Source organism: Dipodomys ordii, unplaced genomic scaffold, assembly GCF_000151885.1.
Source record: "Dipodomys ordii isolate 6190 unplaced genomic scaffold, Dord_2.0 Scaffold105, whole genome shotgun sequence".
In the NCBI taxonomy this organism is placed as follows: Eukaryota; Metazoa; Chordata; class Mammalia; order Rodentia; family Heteromyidae; genus Dipodomys; species Dipodomys ordii.
The window spans coordinates 3,059,970-3,069,326 of NW_012267321.1; the positions used below are offsets into that span (position 1 = coordinate 3,059,970).

Below are 9,357 nucleotides of genomic sequence, written 5' to 3' on the forward strand. Positions count from 1 at the left end.
TATAGCCGGGTCACTGCTTTACAGTTCGGGCAGGTGTATACAGATCCAGAAAATACTGTCAGCTTTATGTTGGATACCAATTCCCCACCACCAAATAGCTCCAAATTTTTAATATACTATCTATTGCCATCTACTCCTTTCTATCTCGTGTATTTGCCTGTTCAATTAAAAGAAACATTCCATGAAGAACAAATCCTAGCACCTGCAAGAAAATGGATGGAACTGGAATTCATCATACATCTTGGGAAGGAAAACAAGCCAGACAAGAAACATAAATATGTTTTTTTCAGGTATAATTTAGACTTTAAAAGACAAACCTAGCTGCGCGCCCATAGCTCACTCCTATCATCTTAGCTACTCAGAAGGCTAAGACCTGAGGATGATGGTTCAAAGCCAGCCAGGGCAGGAAAGTCCATGAGACTCTTATCTCCAATAAACCACCAGAAAACCAGAAGTGAGGCTGTGGCTCAGGTGGTAGAGTGCTCGTCCTCAGCTGAAGAGCTGAGGCACAGCAGCCAGGACCAGAGTTCAATCCACATGAGTAACCAAAAAAAAAATGATATAAAGCTATAAAGGAGACTCACAGTGATGTCCTCTATAACAGGGACCCTGGGTTAGATTCCTCAGCACCATGTAAGCAAAAAGAAAAAAAGCCAGAAGTGGCACTGTGGCTGAAGTGGGAAAGCATTAGCCTGAGCTGAAGAGCTGAGGGACAGCGCCCAGGCCCAGAGTTCAGGCCCCATGACCGGACCCCCACCAAAAAAATACAAAATTTACTGTTGGCTCCCAACATCTCCCCCATCTTTGTTTAAAGAAGGGAACCCGCCTGTCTGAGATTGGGTGGATCACCTTGTCTGCCTTACCCGTCCCTGGGAACTACTGATTGCAGCTGAAGGCCCTGTCTTAGGTTCGTCAGACTGGCACCCCCTCTTACCGGTCTCTGGCAGCAGTTCCTCTTGGTGGGGGGGGGGGGATTCATTTATATTGAGCTTGATCTTATATAGCTGGCTGGCTAAACTCATAAGAGAGTTTGGAGTGCACGTATAATAAAAGGAAGGCATAGAAAAACCATCAGAAAAAGCATTCCCAGGCCAAGCAATGACATTAGCAATCCTTTAACATAAGTTAGGGAAGGAATATAGCATTGAAATTGATTAGTTTATTTAGCAGTTTTTGCCACTTTAGAGTCCAGAGGTAGGGCTTGGGTAGTATTATGAGCAAGCTGATTAAGATAATGGGCAGTTTGTACATTTTGTGTTAGCATCACAGCAGCTGCTGCTGTGGAGGCAGCTAATGAAATAAAGGCCAAAACATCAGCTAAAGTAGCCCAACAAATCAACGAGGGCTCTTTCGTTCTTTCAATTGTCTCAACACCTGAATGCACAGAATCTTCATACCAAGTTTCAGAAATATTTACAGGAAGCATAACAAAAGTTGGTTGTCTAACAATAAGTATGGATTCAGTTATGCTGTTATACAAGCCATTAGTAAAAGAACAATTAGAGCAGGTAACATTAAAATAATTAGCTCCCACAGATATATTAAACAGTCCATAAATAATGACATGGGTGGTGATACACAACTCATAATATTTTTTAAGAGGGATTAATTGGGACAGGTTATGTTGTTGAGTGCAGCCACTAGCATCCAAACATGATGCTGAGGATGCCTATTCATCCACCGCAGTCCAAGATTGTATTTATTAGTAAGATTAGCTCCAGCCCAGTCCATTAATTGAGAGTTAGTTCCAGAAATATTGGTAACAAATGGCTGTACATGCCTGCACCTTATTGGATGAGGCTTTCCTGTACATACTACTATTTGTGAAGAATTAATGCAACAGGGTATCATATAGGATGGAGTAGAATTTGTATAAACTGGGTGTTCAGTTGGCAAATATGTCATCTGCATAGTGTAGATCTTATATTTTTGTCCAGGATCCAAACTTTATGAGTCATGGATAGCATTATAATACAGCCTGGAATGGAGCCTTAGAGCTGGTGGTAAAGCATAAAGGAGTTCCAATGCCTCAAGCTGAGATATTTTCCATCTTGGTGTGCTGGATGAAGGGATAGGGGGTTGTACTGTATGCTGATGTATTGATGTGAATGAGTACTTCAATTCCCTCCCAAGTTGTAGGGTACACAATCAGGGGATCCGGCACATAAGCCCAATGTGTCAGCATTCGTGTCATCTGAATGAGCCTCCACATTCCTAACGAAATGCTCAGGCAACCAGCGGGATTTATTTTCTTCCTGCGAAAAACCACAAACATTTCCTCGACCCCAAGTTAAAACCAGATCGGGCCCCGTGCCAATCACCTGTTAAAGGATCCTTCCACTTAACTTGGGCAAAAGCTCTTTGCTCTGTTTTTTTTTTGCAAAACCGCTGTGCTGTGGAAAGGACATTACAATCTAAGCTTAAGAAATTTAATACAAATAAAGCATGAAAAGAATATTAACAGGAGAGACGGGGTATAATTCCCTCCTTTTAATTTAAAAATTTGGTGTTTTAACAGTCCATTGGTTTGTTTAACAATTTCTTGTTCTTGAGGAATATAGGGAATACCTATAGAGTGAAAAATCTGGTAAGATTTACAAAAAGTTTGAAAAGCTTGTCCGACATATGTTTAGGAAGTCCCATAGTGGCAAAGCAGTGTAGGGAAGGAGCAATACAATGTTTTCTAGTCTCCCCAGCAAGAGACGTAGCCATAATAAAATTAGAGTAGGTATATGGTAACATGGACAAAGAGAAGCCATCCAAAAGTTGGAATCAGGCAGGTGTTTAGTCTATTTTTTCCACCGTGGAGGTGGTCAGGGAAACAATGTAGATTTCCTCCAGGGAACTGTCAGGCTGTAGCAACAGTAGCAGCAGGGTCTCTCAGTGGCTCCAAAGGACTGTCACACCTCGTGCTGGGCTGTAAATTTCTACACAGACTGGTTAAGGATACAAGTAATACATAGGCTTGGCAGGCTGTGGTCCCACTAGTTTTTTATTTATTTTTTTTATTGTAAAGATACTATGGAGAGGGTTATAGTTACATGAGCAAGGTAATGAGTACACTTCCGATTGAGCATTGTTTCCCCCTCCATTGTTTTCCCCCTTCCCTCCCTACCATCCCCAAGGTCCTTTTTTTTTAATTGTGATTAAGTGATTACATAATTTCCCGATTTTTACAGTATGTAGAATTTGTAGAATTTGTAGTATTGTAGAATAATGAGGCTCATTTAAAGTAAAAAGTTCATTCTAACTTTCCTGGAACAAATCGTCTCTCACAGTCTATAACATATAACGGTGTAGAGGGGGGAGACCAAGATGGCGACGGGGAAGTAGGGAAATGCCACAGCTCTCCCCAACCAAAAAGACAGTTCAAATTCCAATGCTTAATCTACCCAAGAGACCGACAAAAACAAAAAGATGAACACTCAGAAAACAACAGGAAGTGGAAAATAACAAAAAAGAAAGAGAGGAAAAGAAGAATTTCAGAACAGAGAGGAGCGAAGACCCCTCCCCCAACCTTCACTGGCCATGTGGCAGTGAACCAAGCCACGGCCAGCCGGCCCAGTGGGTCTGCCAGAGTCCCAGAGACACAGGGGGCTGCCTGCAGATCACCCATGTAGAAGCTGCCTGAGGTACCAGTTTGCAGACCTACTGATCGCTACAAACAGAGAAACCTACCAGCTGGGAGTATCCACGAAGATCCCACCCCCACCCCTTAGTCTCCATCCAAGCAGAGAGGCTCCATCCCGCCAAAGCCGCCCGGCAATGGCAGCACTTCAAGCCGCTGCCAGCCAGCTCTGCAGGGGCTACCGGAGTCCCAGAGACTCAGGTAGCTGCCTGCAGATAGTGCAGAAGCTGCCTGAGGTACCAGTGTCAGATACTCCGATTGCGACGACCCGGTGGGCGCACTGGGGTCCCAGAGACACAAGGAAATGCCTGCAGATCACCCACCCAGAAGCCGCCTGAGGTACCAGTGTCAGACCCGCCAATTGGGAGGACGACCCAGCGGGGGCTGCCAGGGTCCCAGAGACACAGGGAGCTGCCTGCAGATAACCCATGCAGAAGCCGCCTGAGGTACCAGTGTCAGACCTGCCAACTGCGATAAATGGAGAAACCCCCAAACTCGGAACTGGCCCCACAAGGGGAGCCCAGAGCTACACGGGATGCCCACAGAACAGCAAAGTAAAAGACCTACAAGGAACTGGTGCTGATATGGAGAGTGCAAACACCAGCACTCAGAACCTGTACAGAGGCCCAGCCCCCACCTCTTGCCCCATTAGTTTTGGAGACTATTTTAATAATAGCCCAGGACAATTTACCAAGTTGACAACCTTTTTAACTAGATAGTTCTTTTAATAGGGCTGATTTTCTAGGCAGATTTAGAAGGCTCAGGCCTGTACTACTATTTTCCATGTCTTTTGCTTCTGTGTATTTTGCCACATTTTTTTTTATGATTCTGGTCCCTTGTTCTAAAAAGGGGATGATGGGCAAAGATTCATCTTCTGTAAATTCTTCAAGCTGACTCAGTGGTGTTGATCCTACCTAGCCAGGAACCTATAACCTTAGTCTATTTTACAAAGAGGTTACCAGGGTTAGATGTCATTAAGAACAATATTTTAACTTTTGACAAATGCACAGACTTTTTTTGGCTACAGCAGTGTAGTTTGTTTAGCACTCTGGTTTGTAATAGCATCTTTAGGAATGTGACCTCTAGTGACCCTAACAATGTCTAAGTCACCTGTGCAGGCCTTCAGACAGATGTTAATAGAAACACACTCTCACTTTTACAAACTTTTTTCTTGAACAGATAAATTTCATGTAGCTGGTGTTAGATCAAAAGTTATTGTCAATTAGGGCTTTTGGCACATACAGGGGTTGGGAGTTAAACCATCCCCCACATTTTATAACTTTAGCTTTTTTAGTACTATCACAGATTACTAACAAGTGACACTGGAAATGGTCATGTGGAGCAAAGTCAGCCAGATTCAGAGCAGTGGAGTCACAGGCCCAACTCTGAATGAATGCATAAAGAAGATTTAGCCTATTTCTATCACAAATTATGACTAAGCCAGGAACAAGAAGGAAATCCTGTCATCTGCTGCCACATCTGTGCAAGTACAGATCGCTGTAGAAAATGCAAGAAGTGAGACACAGAAAGGCAAATACATGTTCTTGAAACAGGCAAGAACAGGGCCAGGAATTGTCAGCAAGACAGGAAGGGTCCAGGTGAGGAATGGAGTCACATGCAATGAAGTAGACCAAAAACCCAGGGTATAGAGACACTACTGATCCTCTCCTGGGGATAGTGACAAAATCCTGCTTCAAAATCACCACTAATAATGATGAAAATGAGTATGGACTTAGAGATTGAAGTTAACTCCTCATTAACTACCAGGTATGAAAAGAGATCGCTTGTCCCCCTGCTTTCAGGAATATGCATGAAATGCTTACCTCTCATCTCCAAATGAGGTCTCTTGGAATGAAAATGTTTTTAGAAAAAATGGCCATTATTGCCAAAGAAACTCCTGCACAGAAATGTCTCATTCTATTTCCATTCTGTTGTGCCAGTCCAGGGGTTTGAACTCTGGGCCTGGATGCTGTTGCTGAGCTTTTTTGTTCCAGGCTGGCACTCTACCAACAGAGAGTGGAGATAAGAATTGGAGATAAGAATCTCATGTGCTTTCTTCACCAGGCTGGCTTTGAACCTTGATTCTCTGATATCAGGCTCCTGAAATTGCATCAGTACAAGGTTCTATTTTAGATTTCTAACAGTATATATGCTGATAAAACAAAAGCAGACTGAGATGAAGAGGGCTGGTAAGGTGGCTCAGTGATAGAGTGCTTGCCTAGTATGCATGAAGCCCTAAGTTCAATTCCTCAGCAGCACATACATAGAAAAAGCCAGAAGTGGTGCTGTGGCACCAATGGTAGAGTGCTAGCCTTGAGCAAAAGCAGCTCAGGAACAGTGCCCAAGCCCTGAGTTCAAGTCTGAGAACTGGAAAAAAAGAGAAAGGACACTTTGGGTTAGAAACTTTGGGGACACATGGCTTACACACCGCTGAGATTGTTTACAGACAGTCATTTCCTGTTGGGTCTCAGTGTCTCCTGCTGGCCTACTGGGATCCAGGAGAGATATGCGACTGCATCACTAACCTGCCCCCTGGAGAAGCACCCACGAGAAAGTGAAAAGTGTCTTAATAATTGTCACATGGGGAAAAAGAAAAAGTTTTCTGAGAACTTGGTTTGCCACCCCAGGTGAAGGGAAAATCACCATTCCCATGGGAGATGACCTCAGCTGCCAGCCTCCTGGACCCCTATCTAAGGAGTCCTCTGTAGATCAGAAATGACTGCCCTGCCATACACATCCTGAGAGAAGAGGCAAGCACTTGTGTTCACTGCCACTGGAGAGGCACAGCCTGCAGGAGAGACCCCAGGTTCCACACTCTGGGTAAGGGATCACGTTAAGAGCAGGGATTCCAGATTGAACCGGGTTGCATGACAAAGAAACAGGGAATGATAGGAATGGGATAGGACAGTGAAAAGAACTGGGGTTCTAGGTCCCCCACCCCCAAGCCCTGTTGGTTCCTAACTTCCTCTCCCTCACAGAGTCTGTCCTGGTTTATTACAAGTGAAGAGAAATCCTGATCATCCAGGTTCTGGGAACCATGTGTTCACATCAGTGACTCTATAATGGCATTTGAACCTAAAATTGCCCCCTCTCTGTCTCTGAAATCCACCTCCACCTTCACTCGCACCATCCCCACCACTGCCCTGGTTCATCTTCCTGGTATTTCTTCTGTGAAATGTAGGCTCCGTGTTTAGGAAAGGGTGATATTGGAACTGACTCCCGCAGCCAGCGTATTGAGGTATAAAGGCAATTGACCCCAGGAAATGTCTCCCATGTTTCAATTTTTTTTCTTTAGTCAGTCAGAAAACTTGAACTTGGGGCTTGCCCATGTTCCTTGAGCCCTTTTTGCTCAAGGCTAGCCCTCTACCACTTTGAGCCACAGGTCTACTTCTGATTTGCTGGTGCTTAACTGGAGAGAAGAGTCTCAGAGAGTTTCCTTCTCTGGGCTGGCTTTGAATTGGGAATCCAAGGTCTCAGACCCTGAGTAGCTAGGATTACAGGCTTGAGCCACTAGGACCTTGCTTGTTCAGAATCTTAGATCTGCTTCTACAGAGGAGAAATGCAGCCGCCTTCATCTCAGAACCCAACTCACCTTCCCTTAATGCCATTTCTCCAGGTTCACCAATTTCCCTGAACATGCCATCTTCCTCTTCCTGATGGGTGAATAGATTTGGATTTTTCCTAATACATGAGAGACAGTAGGACAGTATTTCCAGTGTTCTGAATGCTGGATGGAGAATGTTGAGTTCCCTTGCCACTGTGCCTGCCTCAGTTTCCCAAGCTAGAGCCTCTGGATGAGACTCAAGGAACAGAGAGGATGGGAGATGCCCATGTGTCTATGGGGTGATCTTCTTAGCCCAGACTGTGGTTGGGTTTGTGGGTAATTTGTATCTTCTCTCCTATTATCTATTCCTTTCCTGCATGGGGAACAGGATGAGAGCCACAGACTTGATTCTTAGGCACTTAATTGTGGGCAACTTCCTAAGTCTTCTGTGTAGGGGTGTTCCCCAAACCATGGTGGCTTGGGGCTGGAGAAATTTCTTCAATGATGTGGAGTGCAAAATGATCTATTTTTACTGAGTTGGCAGGGGGTGTCGATCAGTAGAACTTGCTCCCAGAGCATCTTCCTTGCTGTGAGCATCAGCCAGGGAGACTCCAGGTGGGAAGGGCTGAAGGGGAGAGCCCACAAGCACATTGTCTCCACCGTCTACACCAGCTGGGGGATCTTCCTCCTGGTGAGCATTGTTTTTCTCATGTTCATGACTGGATCCAAAGCACACAATATGACGAGCTTAATCACTTATGGATATTGTTCCTCCGTGCATCACGACCCAGCTGCTGATGTGTTGTATTTGGCCATACTCTCAGTCCCTGATGTTCTGTGTCTGGGGCTCATGCTCTGAGCCAGCACCTCCACACTCTTTGTCCTGTACAGACACAAGCAGAGAATGAAACACATCCCGAGGACCAGTGTTTCCACCAGAGCCTGTCTTCAGTCCAGAGCTACCATAAGGATCCTCCTTCTGGTGATCGACTTTGTCTCCTTTTATACCACATACTGCATCCAGTGGATTTGCTTGTTTGTGATTTCCAACCCCAGCCCTGTGCTGCCCTATATGGCAGCATTTGCTATGGGCTGTTTCCCAGCTCTCAGCTCTTTCCTGCTCATGAGTGAACATTCCACTCCCTGCAGCTTCCTTTTGATCTGCACAAAGAAAAAGAAAGTGGTTCTCCCCTAAGGACCACAAAGCTTGCATCTCTGCTGAACTTTGCTTGGCCATTCAACAATCTCTACACCTAGATAAAAGTCATCTGTTGAGAGATAGATGTGTGCACACATGTCCACACCTGCGCATTTGTGTTCTATATATCTGTGTGTGTGTTCAACTGTCTCTATTGTGCTGCCCCACAAAACTATATGAAAGCGAAAATGTTAGATTTTGAAATAATGCTAATTAGATCATGTCAGCTTCCTCCAGAGAATCTGCCCCAATAAGTGGTGGTCGTGTAAAGTTCAAGATAAACTGGTTAAACTCACCTAACATGTTTTCCTAATTCCATTTTGAATCTTTGATTTTTTTGTTCCTTCTGTCTTTAATAGTTCCCTATGCAATGAAACAAATCATTCTTAAAGCCCTTTCTGTTATGGAGAAGGAAGTAGTTGTAAAGAAAATAGCAGCTGGGTGTTGGTGGTTGATGCCTGAGTTCTGAGTTCCTGAGGAGGCAGGATCTAATGATCACAGTTCAAACCAGTCTAGGCAGAAAACTCTCTGAGACTCTCATCTCCAATAAACCAATTAAAATAAGATCGAGGTGGGGCTGTGGCTGAAGTGGTAGAGTGCTAGCCTTGAGCAAAATCATCCCAGGGATACAACGGAGGCCCAGAGTTCAAGACCCAGGAATGGCACAAAGAGGGAAAGGGAGAATGACAGACACAAACACACAGAGAGACAGAGAAGAGAGATGGCAAGCCAGCACAGCAAGAAGGAAGGAAGGAAGGAAAGCAGGCAGGCAGGCAGGAAGTAAGGAAAGAAGGAAGGGAGAGAGGGAAGGAGGGAGGTAGGGAGGGAAAAAGGGAGGAAGGAAGGAAGGAAGGAAGGAAGGAAGGAAGGGAGTCCTGATGGTGTAGTACTGACCACAAACATCAAGGCTCCTTCCTGACAGTTACTCCCTTAGTCTTGTCTGTGCTTATTTCTTCCACATCATTTATTTTCACAACTCTTGATTTT

At 44.7% G+C, this 9,357-nt stretch overlaps 1 pseudogene; it reads left to right on the forward strand.

Annotated features, from left to right (window-relative positions):
• Window positions 1-3,765: 3,765 nt before the first annotated feature.
• Window positions 3,766-8,367, forward strand: LOC105994218 (annotated as a pseudogene).
• Window positions 8,368-9,357: the final 990 nt, after the last annotated feature.